The sequence below is a fragment of the Megalopta genalis genome, unplaced genomic scaffold (genome assembly GCF_051020955.1).
Source record: "Megalopta genalis isolate 19385.01 unplaced genomic scaffold, iyMegGena1_principal scaffold0085, whole genome shotgun sequence".
Lineage (NCBI taxonomy): Eukaryota > Metazoa > Arthropoda > Insecta > Hymenoptera > Halictidae > Megalopta > Megalopta genalis.
Window position 1 is genome coordinate 206,058 of NW_027476154.1, and position 7,749 is coordinate 213,806.

The window sequence follows — 7,749 nt, forward strand, 5'->3', positions numbered from 1 at the left end:
TTCTGTGATCGACGTTAATAAAGTAAATAATAAAATGAATTGCACACTACGAACGTGGTCCAAAAGTATCAATAACGTCGGGGTAATTATACATACTCGATCAGCAACAAGCGGTCCGAAAGCGTTCGTTGCTCGCTTTTTATTTAAACATTCGCGCTGGTGTCGACCCCGTGTATTTTCTCGCGGCATAAGCGCCCAGGAAAATGGAAAACTGTCATCGTGACTGAGGGAAGTCTGGTGAAATATTAGGTTATTACGCGATTTGGTAATCCCATATCGTCCCAGAATCCGTCGCGCGAGTAATTCGGTGAAATTAGATCAGCCATTATGCCGATCCGCAAAATTCCATCTTAAGAGAGATATTTCGGGCATTCGAAGGGATCATTAAACTCTCTAATTGTAAGTCGGCTTCATCAAAAACATCACTGACTTCTAATTTTTCTGAAATTTTAATTTCTATAATATTTTCAGACGCGTTTATAAATTCATTTCAAAAGGACATTCTATTTAAGCGTTTCAAATAAAATGTTTCACTAAAATGTTTAACTAAAATGATCATCTAAAATAATCACACACACACACACAACTAAAATGTTTACAATTAAATGTTTGAAATGAATCATTCGTCTAAAATGTTTGAAAAAAGATTATCAATGAAAATGTTGAACTGAAATGTTTAAAATTAAATGTTGAACTAAAATGTTTGAAATAAAACATTCAACTGAAACGTTAAAAATAAAATTATCAATTGAAATGTACAACTAAAATGTTTAAAACAAGATACCAAAGAAAATGTACAACTGAAATGTTTAAAATTAAATGTTCAACAAAAATGTTTATGTAAAATGTTTAAAAGAAAATGTTAAACTAAACTGTTTAGAATAAAGTTGTCAATTGAAACGTTTAAGATAAAATTTTCAATTAAAATGTTTAGGATAGAATTGTCAATTGAAACGTTTGAAATAAAATGTTCAACGAAAACACGTTTACAAAAAAATGTTCAACTAAACCGTTTAAAATAAAATGTTTAATTAAATCCTTGATACCATAACGTTATCAGAAATATCAGTAAAGAAGATTTCTGTAATCTCTAGCAAGATGATGATTAATTAAAGGCATTTACTCTTGAAATAGTATCCGCCATCGAAGTATTTCACAGGGAACGTTCTTTTCCGTTTAAAGGAATGAATGTATTTATTTAAAGAGTCGGCCACTTTCCGGTTCCGTTAAATAAGCTTCCGCTGGCACGAATATTTAAGTGCTTTCTCTTGCAGCTTATCAAAGAAAACCTGGGGTATGTCGAGTCCGTCCGGCACCTCTCTTCCCCCCACCCTCTCTCTCTTGTTGTAAGAATACCTCGAACAACTCGGCAATGCTGCTACTTATTTCTTAATTGTTCGCCGGTCGATTCACTGGTACGAAATAATTACACGCCACCATATTGTAATCCTCGTGCAACGCTCGACTCTAATTTTCATTGGGTAAGAAATTCAAATTTGGACAATTGGATGCAAAATGATACTTCAGTAGCGCGAATTAATGTTATATTCATAAGAAAAAATTTAAATTCAGTAACATTGAATAACCTGAAATTCAAATAATACGAAATAATTATTCTACGTCACTGTATTAGATATTTAATCATTATTTGTTGTTTTTTTAATGATATAAATATAAAAACAATATAATATAAATGTAATATAAATATAATAATATATAAATACAGCAGTATAAATATAATAATATATAAATACAGTAATATAAATTTAACATATGTATAGTATACATAAATATGATTCGAATATTTTGTATAGGTAGGAACAAAAATATTAGTAAGCTTCAAATACTAAAATTTTTATTTTTACTTGGATATTATATTTTTTATTTCTATTTTTATTATTGTTGTTGTTATTATTATTATTGTCATATAAAAATATGTCTTAAATACTTTGTGTAGAAAACGACAAAAATATTTGCAAGCAACAAATACACAAATTTTTCTTTTTTAACAATTTTATATTATTATTATTATTATTATTATTATTATCACTATCATTATCATTATCATTATCATTATCATTATCATTATCATCATCATTAATCATTAATCATTAATCATTAATCATTAATCATTAATCATTAATCATTAATCATTAATCATTAATCATTAATCATTAATCATTAATCATTAATCATTAATCATTAATCATTAATCATTAATCATTAATCATTGATCATTGATCATTGATCATTGATCATTGATCATTGATCATTGATCATTGATCATTGATCATTGATCATTGATCATTGATCATTGATCATTGATCATTGATCATTGATCATTGATCATTGATCATTGATCATTGATCATTGATCATTGATCATTGATCATTGATCATTAATCATTAATCATTAATCATTAATCATTAATCATTAATCATTAATCATTAATCATTAATCATTAATCATTAATCATTAATCATTAATCATTAATCATTAATCATTAATCATTAATCATTAATCATTAATCATTAATCATTAATCATTAATCATTAATCATTAATCATTAATCATTAATCATTAATCATTAATCATTAATCATTAATCATTAATCATTAATCATTAATCATTAATCATTAATCATTAATCATTAATCATTAATCATTAATCATTAATCATTAATCATTATCATTATCATTATCATTATCATTATCATTATCATTATCATTATCATTATCATTATCATTATCATTATCATTATCATTATCATTATCATTATCATTATCATTATCATTATCATTATCATTATCATTATCATTATCATTATCATTATCATTATCATTGTCATTATCCCCCGCGTCGGTCGGCACCTTGTCGTGGTGCGGGGGCTCAAGTAGCCGCAATGATGCCTGGAGCAATGCCGACGGGAATTTCGGTTCCTGGCAGGGGCTCCCTAGTCGGTAAGGTTCAGGTGGAGTAGTGAACAACCAAGTACGACCTAGTACGACTAGTCGGGAAGGTACCCCGAATAATAAACCAAAAATGGAGAGAAAACTGAGAGAGAGAGGAACTAGGGTGCAGGGGGTCGGATCCCCAGTACCGGCGTCTGGTGAGGGTGTCAAAGCGGGCCCCCAGACGTCGTTATCCAACGACCGCAATGCTGCAGGAGTGGACCGCTCGGCTCCCGTCGAACTGACGAGGATAGCGGCGGAACTGCAATATCTTGATGTCTTGCGGAGCTCGCTACGCGATTTGCTTGGCAAATGCCGCGACATCATGGTCGAGATGGAAACGGCGACCACAAAACAGAGAAATGTGGCCATGCTGATTAAGAGCGGGCTACCGAGGTGCGTCGAGCTGCTCGACGCCATGGAGGCTGCGCTTCTAGCTCAGCCTGCGCGGGAGCAAGACAAGGAGTCGGGGAAGCGCCCCCGTAAGATCCGGGAAAGTCCTTCTTCTCAGTCATCGCCGCCAGAGAAGAAGAGCAAAGGAGAAGAAGATGGGCCATGGAGCGTCGTCTAAAAAAAAACGGAGGGAAAAAAAGCTGAAGTCTCACCCCGTCTCTGCCGGGCCGAAATTGCCCTCGGTCACGGTGTGTGCCTCCTGCAGGAAGCATGAGGAGGGGGCGATAACAGCAAGGAGGGAAAGGAAGAAGAAGAAGAGGAAGAAACGGCCCCGGCGGCTGAGAACGGCCGCAGTGATAGTACGACCGGCAGAAGGGAAGACCTATGCCGAAGTACTTGGAAGACTCCGGTCCCTGGTCGCCCCAGAACTGACCGGGGTGCAAGTAAAGAGTGTTCGGCAGGCCCGCACAGGAGATATGATCCTCGAGCTCGACGCGAAGACGAAGCAGGAGGAGAAAGTTGCCTTCAGTGAGGCGATCAAAAGCGCAATCGGGCAGGAGGGCTCCGTGAGGAGGATCGAGCCCCGGACTACGGTGGAAATTAGGGATCTAGACTGCCTCACAACTAGCGAAGAGGTTACTAATGCCCTACGAGAGGTCCTGGGAGAGGCCAGTGGTGACGCCAAGGTGATCGTCACTAAGGCCAATACAAGGGGCCAGAGACTTGCCATCGTCGAGCTGGGCGAGGGGGCAGCGAGCAAATTGCTCAGCAGTGGCCCCGTCCGGATCGGCATGGTAAGATGCCACCCCCGGCGAAGAGCTGCAGTCGCCAAGTGCTTTAGGTGCCTGGCGTTCGGGCACCTTGCGCGGTGGTGCAAAGGAGTCGACAGGAGGGACGCGTGCTTCCGCTGTGGCACCAAGGGCCATCAAGCAACGTCGTGCAAGGCGACCCCCAAGTGCGTTATCTGCGCGGAACGCGGGGTGGACATTGCCAGGCTGGGGCATGTGACAGGATCCAGCGCCTGTAAGACGTACCGCGACGCCCTGACGGCGGCGAAGGCGAGACTCTCCGGGAATGGCTAGAGTTCTCCAAGCCAACTTGCACCGGAATAGAGTCGCGAATGCCCTCCTTGAGCAAATGCGGCTCGAGCGGAAGATCGATATTCTTCTGCTCAGCGAGCCGTACAGATCTCAAGAGGGCCCTGCGTGGTTTTCCGATGTGACAGGAACTGCTGCCATCTGGATTCCGGACCCGTCCAGATTCCGGGTGCAGACGTGCGGTGCAGGGGCGGGATACGTCTGGGTGAAGGGCGAGGGCCTGACGCTGATTAGCGTATATCTTTCCCCCATTGATCGCATCGCGGAATTTCGCGATAAGGTCGGGGCCCTGGAGGACGCCATCCGCGAGCTGGAGGGGGGATGCGTCGTCGGGGGGGGGGACCTCAACGCGAAGGCGGTGGAGTGGGGTATGCCCAGACCGGACACCAGAGGCAGGCACCTGATGGAGATGGCGGCCCGACTTGGACTGGTGGTGCTAAATCGGGGGACCTCTACGACTTTCCGGAGGTTTGGCTACAACGAGACCATCGTTGATGTAACCATGGCTTCCGAGGATGTCGCCCCCCGTATAGATGACTGGAGGGTCATCGAGGACTACACGGGGAGCGACCACCAATACGTGGCTCTCCGTATAACGAAGAAGCAAAGATGGAGCCGGGCTCCGCTCTCCTTCCGAGGGTGGAACATCAAATCGTTAAACCAAGAGATGTTCCGCGACGCCCTCGAACGTGGGCTGCATAACATCACGCATGATAATGATAATGATAATGATAATGATAATGATAATGATAATGATCATGATAATGATTAACGATTAACGATGAACGATGAACGATGAACGATGAACGATGAACGATGAACGATGAACGATGAACGATGAACGATGAACGATGAACGATGAACGATGAACGATGAACGATGAACGATGAACGATGAACGATGAACGATGAACGATGAACGATGAACGATGAACGATGAACGATGAACGATGAACGATGAACGATGAACGATGAACGATGAACGATGAACGATGAACGATGAACGATGAACGATGAACGATGAACGATGAACGATGAACGATGAACGATGAACGATGAACGATGAACGATGAACGATGAACGATGAACGATGAACGATGAACGATGAACGATGAACGATGAACGATGAACGATGAACGATGAACGATGAACGATGAACGATGAACGATGAACGATGAACGATGAACGATGAACGATGAACGATGAACGATGAACGATGAACGATGAACGATGAACGATGAACGATGAACGATGAACGATGAACGATGAACGATGAACGATGAACGATTAACGATTAATGATTAATGATAATGATAATGATAATGATAATGATAGTGATAATAATAATAATAATAATAATAATAATAATAATATAAAATTGTTAAAAAAGAAAAATTTGTGTATTTGTTGCTTGCAAATATTTTTGTCGTTTTCTACACAAAGTATTTAAGACATATTTTTATATGACAATAATAATAATAACAACAACAATAATAAAAATAGAAATAAAAAATATAATATCCAAGTAAAAATAAAAATTTTAGTATTTGAAGCTTACTAATATTTTTGTTCCTACCTATACAAAATATTCGAATCATATTTATGTATACTATACATATGTTAAATTTATATTACTGTATTTATATATTATTATATTTATACTGCTGTATTTATATATTATTATATTTATATTACATTTATATTATATTGTTTTTATATTTATATCATTAAAAAAACAACAAATAATGATTAAATATCTAATACAGTGACGTAGAATAATTATTTCGTATTATTTGAATTTCAGGTTATTCAATGTTACTGAATTTAAATTTTTTCTTATGAATATAACATTAATTCGCGCTACTGAAGTATCATTTTGCATCCAATTGTCCAAATTTGAATTTCTTACCCAATGAAAATTAGAGTCGAGCGTTGCACGAGGATTACAATATGGTGGCGTGTAATTATTTCGTACCAGTGAATCGACCGGCGAACAATTAAGAAATAAGTAGCAGCATTGCCGAGTTGTTCGAGGTATTCTTACAACAAGAGAGAGAGGGTGGGGGGAAGAGAGGTGCCGGACGGACTCGACATACCCCAGGTTTTCTTTGATAAGCTGCAAGAGAAAGCACTTAAATATTCGTGCCAGCGGAAGCTTATTTAACGGAACCGGAAAGTGGCCGACTCTTTAAATAAATACATTCATTCCTTTAAACGGAAAAGAACGTTCCCTGTGAAATACTTCGATGGCGGATACTATTTCAAGAGTAAATGCCTTTAATTAATCATCATCTTGCTAGAGATTACAGAAATCTTCTTTACTGATATTTCTGATAACGTTATGGTATCAAGGATTTAATTAAACATTTTATTTTAAACGGTTTAGTTGAACATTTTTTTGTAAACGTGTTTTCGTTGAACATTTTATTTCAAACGTTTCAATTGACAATTCTATCCTAAACATTTTAATTGAAAATTTTATCTTAAACGTTTCAATTGACAACTTTATTCTAAACAGTTTAGTTTAACATTTTCTTTTAAACATTTTACATAAACATTTTTGTTGAACATTTAATTTTAAACATTTCAGTTGTACATTTTCTTTGGTATCTTGTTTTAAACATTTTAGTTGTACATTTCAATTGATAATTTTATTTTTAACGTTTCAGTTGAATGTTTTATTTCAAACATTTTAGTTCAACATTTAATTTTAAACATTTCAGTTCAACATTTTCATTGATAATCTTTTTTCAAACATTTTAGACGAATGATTCATTTCAAACATTTAATTGTAAACATTTTAGTTGTGTGTGTGTGTGTGATTATTTTAGATGATCATTTTAGTTAAACATTTTAGTGAAACATTTTATTTGAAACGCTTAAATAGAATGTCCTTTTGAAATGAATTTATAAACGCGTCTGAAAATATTATAGAAATTAAAATTTCAGAAAAATTAGAAGTCAGTGATGTTTTTGATGAAGCCGACTTACAATTAGAGAGTTTAATGATCCCTTCGAATGCCCGAAATATCTCTCTTAAGATGGAATTTTGCGGATCGGCATAATGGCTGATCTAATTTCACCGAATTACTCGCGCGACGGATTCTGGGACGATATGGGATTACCAAATCGCGTAATAACCTAATATTTCACCAGACTTCCCTCAGTCACGATGACAGTTTTCCATTTTCCTGGGCGCTTATGCCGCGAGAAAATACACGGGGTCGACACCAGCGCGAATGTTTAAATAAAAAGCGAGCAACGAACGCTTTCGGACCGCTTGTTGCTGATCGAGTATGTATAATTACC